Genomic DNA, 9,021 nt, shown 5'->3' with positions numbered 1-9,021 from the left:
ATTCAGATGTTCCCACAACAGTCTCTCTAAATATGGCCAGCGCTAAATTTTAACCCTGAGCAGCTGGACCAATGCAATACCGTCTGAATGACACAAGTCAATGTTTTTGTTGTGTGTTAAATGTCAGGTCTCACTCAGAGGACTTATCATCAGTGTGTCCCTCCAATCAAAAGCCCCACAAAGTTCCTGCAGCAACATGGATTTTTGTTTGTTTTAAATAAAAAAAGTATTATTTTAAAGTATTGTTTTAAAAAAAAAAATTCTTATTTCCTTCTGTGTATAAGTATAAGTATAATGAATATTATATACTCACCTGAGAGCTAAATAAGTTGCATTTTGACACATATTTTTCCTTGGAGTACATTTAACACCAGACGCCCCTCTTATGCCCCCCACTTAAGTTCTCATACTCAAAAATCGAGCATCTGTAGGGACTTGAGTATCCGGGTCACCTGCCCGGTCATTCACTTAATCTCCTGGATCTCTGAGGATCTGCTGCACACAGCCACGCTGCACCGGACCTCTCTCATTTAGAGCCCACAGGGGGTCTCTGTACTCAGCAGGCATGGCACCATGGGACATCCCAGGATGGGTCTGACTCCATCTGGGCCGGGGGCATTTATCAGAACCACCTGCCAGAAAGGGTAGACCATATCTTAGAAATCTTTTTTTTCTCTCTCTCTCTCTTGAGGAAGAAGAGAAATTGCCTTCAGTGTTTTCCTGTTGACCTGCATGACACGGCTGAGGGGAAGCTCTGGGAGTGTGAACATACTTGAGTGTTTTTGATGCATCTCATGTGGCTCTGTGTAGCTCCATTACATTTAGATGTTGAGGTCCTCAGAGACATAATTGGACTCAGGATTAGTTTTTTAGGTTTATTAGAGTTTAAAATTCCTTCCTTTGAACAAATTCCTTTTGTTCAAAAAACTTGGTAACTGAAGATGATTCTGTTTCTAATTTTAAAAGCTAAAGACAAAAGAATATACATTTTAGAAATAATTCACTTTTGTTCCTCCAGTACAGATACTTTAAAGTTTAAAAAGGACATTTCTTTATAAGAGGCTATTAAAACATTTCTGGATATAAATGTTTACTTTCATATGGCATTCTAAAGAAAAAAAAAACACAAACGTTATGTCTGAAAACCTGAAAAGAAATATTTGAATCCCACTTACTTTATAAAATGTTAGCTTTATATGTAAATACATGAATTTTCCAAAGTTACATGATGTTGTTTCCAATTTTAGATAATCTATCTTCTTTAAATTCTGAGTTTTTAAAGATAAGTTTTTTTAAAAGGAAGCTTTCTAACAATATGAAGTAGAAAACGATGTTTAAATACTAACTTGAAAATGATTATAAAGTCATTTTGTAGGGCTTTGGGAATCCTGAGAGCCAAAGTAAGAACCTTTATTCCAAAAGGTAAAACATGAAAAGTGGTAAAAATCTGTCCGAAAGTACATCAATGACCAGCAGAGGTGGATAGTTTTGCTTAGTTACATTTAATTACCGTAAGTAACTTTTTGACAAAAAATACTTTGAGGTGTAATTTTATTGCACCATACTTTTTGCATTTACTTGAGTTTTATATATATATATATATATATATATATATATATATATATATATATATATATATATATATATATATATATATATATAGATATATATATATATAGATATATATATATATAAATATATATATATATATATATAGAAGAGTAGATCTTGTCAATAAGGAAGATTCACACTGTTTTGATATGTTTACATTATCTAATGGGAGAACTGGTTAGATAAGCTTTGATTTTTAAATAAACCAGGTTTGGAAATGTGTTCCTTATGGCTGTAGTTGTTGTTTTTCTATTACATTATCCATTTGATTCCATTATTTCATTAGAATCTTTAAAATACCATGATTTGTACGTATCTTTACATTTTGGTCTGTCTTTATTACATCTCATTAAAAAATAATAATTCAAATGTTCCGAGGAGCTACTCAGCCCTTCTGTAGCTTTTTTGCTGAATACTTTTTTACTCAGCCTTGAGTAATTTCTGGGATGGCTGCTTTTTACTTACTTATTAAGTGAAAATATGATAAAGTAGTGTTACTCTGACTTGAGTACAATATTGACATCTAAAGCTTTGCAGAGCTCACTTTACAATTTTTAAAAGTTTTCAGAACATCATGCTGGCAGTCAGACATAGAGGTGGTGGTGGGATGGTCTGGGGCTGCGTTTCGCTTTAATGAACCAATTACCTTAAAGGTAATTTATGGATCCATTAATTCAACCTGGACAGACACACACACAGAAAAGTTGGAATTAGAAAATACTCAACTTATTTATACAGGTAACACAATCATATTCTTGAAAATATTTCTATCTAAGGAAAACCAAGTGGTAGTGATGACTCCTTGACTCTGAAATCCCTCACACTGAAGAGGAAAACTCCTTTGTAACAGGAAGGAACCTCCAGAAGAACCATTGTCAGTTTGAGCGGCCATCTGCTGAGGCTGAGTGGGATTCAAGGGGACAGAAGCAGATGAAAACTTAAACGGAATAAGTTATTTGGTGCTCAGGCCCGGGCAGAAGACTTTGATGCTGTGAATCAACATAGGCTTGGATGAGTAACCTAGAAAATGAGTAGAGTAGTATTACCCCGGGGCACGAACACTGGTGGTGGAATAACCCAGAGGATGAGTGGGACTGAGAATGAGGGAGGGGAAACTTTGCTTGTGTCTGGGAGAGAGAAGCTGGGCCAGGATCTATTCAGGATATCAGGATATTGCAAGATGAGCTAGATAAGACAAGCAAGATAAGCTTTATATCTGCTCTCTACCAGAGATGACCAGGAGGACCTTTATCAGGTTGCATATACATTAATTAAAACCTCTCCAAAGGGATATTTTGCAAAGAACAGGTTAAAAAAATAGATAAAACATGACAGGATGGATAATAAGCTGAAAAGGTTTAAGAAACAATGTCTGCCAAAAAATGCTGCACTAAAAAAAATCAAGAATCATTACAGAGTTATCAGGTATAAATATAGACTTTTTGTAACAGCCTCAAAGATAAGAGATTAAAAAGGTTTTTTTTCCATCTGAAAAAATACAACAATTGTGATTATGCCTAATTAAGCCATGAATAATAATAAAGTAAAATATTTGCCTAAATATTTTCTAAATAAACAGATCAAAACACCACTAATGTCTTCATGAAAACCCACAAAAAATATCTGATTGTATTTATCAACATCTTTACCATACCTGTAGATAATTGGGATGAAATAATTTGAAGAATTTTTGTTCCACAATGGTTTTAGAAAAATACTGCATTGCTTCCAGGCCAGAGTGGGTTTAAGGGGTTTCATCAGCTCTATATAAAAGCTGAATGGTTTAATCCAATGGTTCCCAAACGTATCTTGCTAGGGACCACCTTTTGGTTTACAAGCTACCCCTCTTCAACCTTTTTAGAAATGAAAAGAAGAGGATATATTGCACTAAAATAAAGTACAATCTTAAAAAATAAAAATGCAAACTGACACTTTTAAAGTGTAATTTCTTCATCTCTTAAATGTTGTTTTTTTTTTGCAATCAATAACTAAAAAAGATCCACTTAAAGTAGGTGATCTATTCCATTTATTTCTACCATTAAGATACAAATGAAGGTGCTTTAAGCAGCTTAGAACAGAGCAAGAAAAATCTTGAACAATAGTCAAGATCTGCAGACCTAAATCAAAATGAAATGTGGCTTGGATGAATCAACAAATACACAAAATTCATAGGTATTAATTTTGCATAAAGAAAGCAGTGATTGTCAAGGCTAAGAATAGAGGACCCAGTATTAGGACAGACAGACAGTAAGATATTTCATAGGGTATTTTATTTAAAAACGCAGATCTTCAGTGCGCAGCTAGGTCGTCTAAGACAGGAACCTCTGCAGGAGGAAAGCTCAGGTTAATGACCATGATAATCTGGCGAAGAATAATTACGAATATTTGAATCACTAACATGATCTTAAAGTTCAGTCCATGCGAAGAGGTGGATTTCAACCGGCCTGCTGCAAACATGTTGGGGTGAACTCTGCCCAGAGATTTCCAGACACCAATGCGTTGAAGACTGCAGAACTGGCAGAAGATCAGATCCAAGCAGACGCAGGAAGGCAGGACAATCCAGAGGGTAAAGCCAAAGCCAGTGTCGGGGAGATTCACAGGAGTCTGGGCCAGAATATCACAGATTCAAAGAGGTACCAAAGGGAAATCCAGGTCAGTGTCAGGAAACAGTTCCAGGGTCGGTAAACAGTAGAGACTGACACGGGATTTTCATTCCAGTACTGGATTTTTTTTCTTTCTATTTTATTTTATTTTTTGGCATCGATCCTAGTTTTTTTTAGTTACTATTGGTTTGCTCCCGCTCCCGTCTGCTCCCGTTAATGTTTAATCCTGTACCGTCCCAATCATGTGATCGTTACTAATACTGACTCCCATCCCACGGGAATCCCACGGAAATCCCGTGACCCGTGGGTTTCCCGAAAAAATGTCAGTCTCTAGTAAACAGGCAGAAGTCCTAAGTCAAGCAAGCTCAGAGGTCCAAAGACAGAACGGATCAGGATCAGGCAATCAGAACACAATCAGGTATGCTGGAGAACTCTCACCAAGAGCTCGAATAATTTGGCACAGATTACTGGAAACAGGCGGGTTAAATAGAGACTGGAGCAGGTGACACAGATGGGCGGAAACTGGGCAGAGCTAGACAGGTTATTGGAACTGGCGATCAAGCCAGTCATCAGCACCAAGATCATGACAGCAATAGTCCTTTTACCAAATAAAGCACAAAATCCTGGAAAAGTGCAGTGTCTGTTCCTAAAGGAACTCCCCGGCTTTGCAGCACGGTGTTATTCTTCGGCTCCAGCAGTGATGCTATTTTGTACCAGTCGTCCTTTGTCTTACCACCTTCACTGCATCCATGTTTCCTCCTGTTGTGATTTGGAAACCTCACACATGGATGATATTAAGGACTTTACTGATAGAATGGCAAATATGCTAAAGTAACATCACAGTAGCTAACTTTCCCTTTCTAAACAATAGATTTTAAAGATCAGCTACAGACCTATCTCTAAATTGATAAAATGGTCACAGCAGTGGCATTACTGTTCTTCATCTGAATGTTGACCATATTGTTATTTGGCTCTGCTTGTAGTCTTTAACCAACATTAACTAAGCGGCATTGGAGGAACATTATGTGCTTTCTGGATACTGCTGGGTGTAATATTCTCTACCACTGACTCTTTGATATATTGATGATCCAAAAATGGGACCCCTCTGAGGAAAATTCAGTTTATATAAAACAAAATATTGTATGACCACAAAGTCAGATCAAATCACATCTTCTCTACAAAATGTTAGTAGTGTGGTCCTAAAAGTATGAACATAACGACCTAATTGACTCTTCACACATGACGTCTAGCTTTTCTGGAACTCCTCCCCAAAACAAGTTTGCTCTGTGGTCGGCTGCATGAACAAAACTGCAAAAAAAGCTTGCAATTTTATTGTTTATCTTTTAACGAGGATAGAAGACAATGGATTACCTATGTCATCAGTATTAATGATTGTATGCTTCACTATTATAACCATAAATAGGTGTTTACTGAGTGTAAAGTGAAGTAAAATTGTATTGCTTCTCAAGTTATTCTTTATCCCATGATTTAAAATGTATGGAACCCTTAAGTTATATAAGTAATCTTGAAAAGAACATCGATATATATAAATATTACAAGCACCTAGAGATTATTTCATTAATAATTTCTAGAAATTTGCTAAATTACAACAACATTAACCTGCAAGTCTGACTGTATCTACACCATTATGGGAGTAGTAAGTTAAAAACATTGATGACAAAGTGGTTTAAATCATGTGTTGTGAACTCAGGCAAAGTCACCGATCTGATCCAATTAATGAACCAGTCTGGAGGTAAAAGGTGCGATTCTGTTTGTGGGCTAGCGACAACCAACTTTTTTAAATGCCACTATATATGAGCCCCAGTTATATGTGCTACTTCCCAAGATCAATAAGCTTGACTTGACAAAGAATTAATGGCCAATTAATGGCCAAAAAAAACTTGAGAAAACAATTTCAATACTTTTCAATACTTCCGTCTATCATTTCTGACGTCTGCCATGGCAAGCCAATGTGATTAGGTCTGTCTGTCTGTCTGACTGGGTATGTCATATGCCTTTTTTCCTTTTAATCTCTTTCTTGTCCCATCTGTAACATGACTTTTGGGCAACTGGTTGAAAATAGCAGATGTTTTGAGCTGCAAAAGAAGAAAAGGGCACAAGATTAACACACCATAACACCTCTGCATAGCCTGTATCTGCCTACTGTTTCCAGTAAGTAACATTCAATATTGAATCTAAAGCACAAGAGAAGAATAAACACAAGAGGGCAATAGTTTACCAAGGATTTTCTATCAAACTGTATGATATAAACTTTCCCTCTTTATGTAGACCAGATGCTCCAGGCTCAGAAATTAATTCAGTATCAGCTCAGAGTGTTGAGTCGCTTTGAAAATCATCAGTACCCTTGATCATTCTCGGAATCAGTACAGTTCCCCAGAGAGCAACTTCAGAGTCCTAAATGTGTGAGATGTGATCAGAGAATGGGGGATTATTGGATATCTTATGTTAAAAGTGCTCTTACTCAAACTGGGCCCAAACCGTCATCCCTGTCAGAGGATCTTGTTAAAACACCCAGGCTTGGATGTTCACTTCTTTTGGTTTTCTGGCAGTCCATGCTACGTCAAGCCGTTAATCCGTCAACAGTGCTTTTTGCTTGTGTTGTTTCTAACTGAAGACGCCACGATAAAAGGCCGACTGGCTCTCACTCATGCCTGACCATACTTTTCGAGTTAGGAGCCTGATTAATAGTTATGGTAAAAAAAGCTAGACCTGCTTTGTATTAAGTTTCTGATTCCAAAGACCAAGAAGTAAACTTGGGTTAAAGATGTGTGGGAGCAGCTAATATTGCTGGAATGAGACAAAGCAGACAGATAATGCGAATAATTATTGAAAATGATGTCCAGCTATGGGCCAAATTCTGAAATCATGCACGCCTTCTTTGTTGCCTCACCCTGCTCATTATTTGAAGTCATGGAAAACAGGTGTTTCTAATAGCAGGTCGCCGTCTCCATGATCCTGCACCCTACGTTTGCTGATGATGGTTCAGATATGATATTTCATGATTAGAGCTACGCTTATGATTCAAAGTGACTAGAGAGAGCTGTTCATAAGACATCCGTGTAATAGATGCTGATTGGCTGTGGGTAAAATCATGGAGCTTTTGCATTTGCAGCAGGAGGCGAACCACAGACTTTCAACATGAATGCGTTTGTTGTTTTTTTCTTTTCTTGGAGCTTTAAATGATTACAAGGGGATTTCTCTGCCTTAGAAACAGGTGCCATATTCATTTGCTTCAAACAGAACAGCAGAGGAGCTGATTGCACCCAGTTTGCATTGCTTTATTCTCTCCATAAGCAGAACCATCGTGGTTTGGGGTTCTCTTCTTTCAACTTGGATTACATCACATGTGGATCAGGGCAGATGGGCTTCCTCAGTGGGCATAGGATTTTTTGTCTGATTAAGTAATTTCATATGCATTAAAAAATTGTGATCATAAATGGCATGGTCTACAGTCCAAGAGCAGACAGCTTAAAAATTTTTATTATTAAGCTGTTTCTCCTATGGTTAAAATTTTATCTGCTTCTGTTTAAAACTGTCCCTCTGTTTTAGATTCTACATTCAGCTGAAAACAAGTATCTACAAAAAATATATAAAAACACTCTGAACCTTAACATCTGTTAGTTCACCGTCTAACACTAATGTTTCCTGAATGCTGAATAAGAGTTAAATGGTTTATTCTTGTTTTGTAACCAAGTTAGGAGAGAATATGCTTAAACTGTACAATCTTCTTAGCTTTGCAGGTTAACAAAAGAAGCCAAACAACCCCCATTCTAAAGGAGTGGACCCCTTCGTCCGTTTCAGTTTGCATGTTTTCAAAACAAAAACAAGGTTTTGATCGGTTACTGTATAAAACCTCGAACTCAACGCTATTCCTGACATTTTAAATAGAAAAGGCTCCCTGGATGGGAAGCGAAACATCTTAAACTTGGAAACAAAGTCCAGTTTATTGTTTTTAGCTTTCTTTTTTTTGGAATGACTAGGACTTGGATGACTGAGAATCTTAACCAGTATTCAAACTGTAATCTGAAAGATCAGCCTCACCTATACTGGCCTATATGTACAATTTGGAGGGGTGTGTGCTGCTTTCCAACTCTTACACTCATAACAATGGAAGTTTTGGACCTTTCTATTTACCTTACCCTCTCTAATAACAATTAACCTCTACCCGCTTCAAAACATACTAAAATCCCACTTTTTCATGTGTTATTGGGCCTTGTAATGTTTAAAATGTATTTCAGAAAACTGTTAAAAAACCCTGCAAAGACCAGTCTGTGGAGAATTTGGACAGTGTGCGCAGGAAAAAATGTAATTTCCAAAACATGCAGAAAGAAAAAAATAAGAGAATTTTGGCTTGAAATAAATAAAACAAACATGCAAAAAAAAAAAAAAAATGCAGGGCAAGATTTCTAGACAAAAGACATTTTAAAAGGCAAATCATAAATTAAACCACTGAAAAGAACTTTGACTATACATTTATTGAGAGCTTTTCAATTTTATAGTAAGTTTGAGAGGCCTTAAAGCAGCATCCTTCTCCTCGAATGATGCAAATTTTTTTTTTTTTTTTTACCTTATATGTCATCATCTTGTTATAATCTCACAAACCTCTGCTTCCATCAATCCTGCTCTCCAACGTCCGCTCACTGGAAAACAAAGTGGATAATGTTCAGCTGGAACTCTCATCAAAAAAGGAGATATGTAACTGCTGCACCATCATTCTGACAGGGTTGATGGTTGCATTCAGCAATACCGGTTACACACACACACACACACACAAATATATGTATAT

The sequence above is a fragment of the Cyprinodon tularosa genome, unplaced genomic scaffold (assembly GCF_016077235.1).
Source record: "Cyprinodon tularosa strain WSP-4 unplaced genomic scaffold, ASM1607723v1 ctg826, whole genome shotgun sequence".
Classification (NCBI taxonomy): Eukaryota; Metazoa; Chordata; class Actinopteri; order Cyprinodontiformes; family Cyprinodontidae; genus Cyprinodon; species Cyprinodon tularosa.
Note: the sequence above shows the minus strand (reverse complement) of the source record.